General features: G+C 43.0%; 1 non-coding gene across 1 annotated transcript; it reads left to right on the plus strand.

The window, feature by feature from the left end:
- The first annotated feature begins 243 nt into the window (after window positions 1–243).
- On the plus strand, window positions 244–327 carry Trnas-gga. The gene is given in 2 exon segments: window positions 244–283; window positions 293–327. It is a non-coding gene; the product is annotated as a tRNA-Ser (tRNA).
- The last annotated feature ends 448 nt before the right edge of the window (window positions 328–775 follow it).

Here is a 775-nt window from a genome sequence, read left to right on the forward strand (position 1 = left end):
GCTTTCCTTTCTACGTCGAACCACCTGAAGAAGCTGCTTTAACGCAGCGAAACCTGAGGTGAATAAATGATCAATTAACAGCTGTTTGCGATTTTAGACAAGTTCAATTTACCATGAATTTCAACGATTGTGGCTGCCCAAAATGTAAAACTGCAAAAGCTATAAACGTTTTAAACCTAACCATACAATCCTCGCAACGAGAATTCTCTTACAAAAAAAAGTAACCACCAATTAACTACGCCGGCCGGGGTGGCCGAGCGGTTCTAGGCGCCATAGTCTGGAACAGCGCGACTGCTACGGTCGCAGGTTCGAATCCTGCCTCTGGCATTGTTGTGTGTGATGTCCTTAGGTTAGTTAGGTTTAAGTAGTTCTAAGTTCTAGGGGACTGATGACCTCAGAACTTAAGTCTCATAGTGCTCAGAGCCATTTGAACCAATTAAATACGAAAACTGCGGCAACAGCACAGAACACTTTCAGTATCGATTTTGCTTACATGCAGCCAATCTCGCGTCCTTGATGAACATTTTATACAGTCTTTAAAGTTAGACTTTTTGGTTTGAAACTGACCATGAGTGGGAATGTGGGAGCTATCATAGGGTAATGAGGATGGGGATTTGTTACCAATCTTGTAGAAAATATTTTCAGTGGAGCAGAGAGGGAGGGGATGTTGTGAGCAGGATGTGGAGAAAATAGAAGAGGCTCTCTTCTGGAACTGCAGAATATGCAGTAGGAACATTTTGATTGAGGAACTGGAAAGGAAATCTGTGCCCTTCAG

The sequence above is a fragment of the Schistocerca piceifrons genome, chromosome 8 (genome assembly GCF_021461385.2).
Source record: "Schistocerca piceifrons isolate TAMUIC-IGC-003096 chromosome 8, iqSchPice1.1, whole genome shotgun sequence".
Taxonomy (NCBI): domain Eukaryota; kingdom Metazoa; phylum Arthropoda; class Insecta; order Orthoptera; family Acrididae; genus Schistocerca; species Schistocerca piceifrons.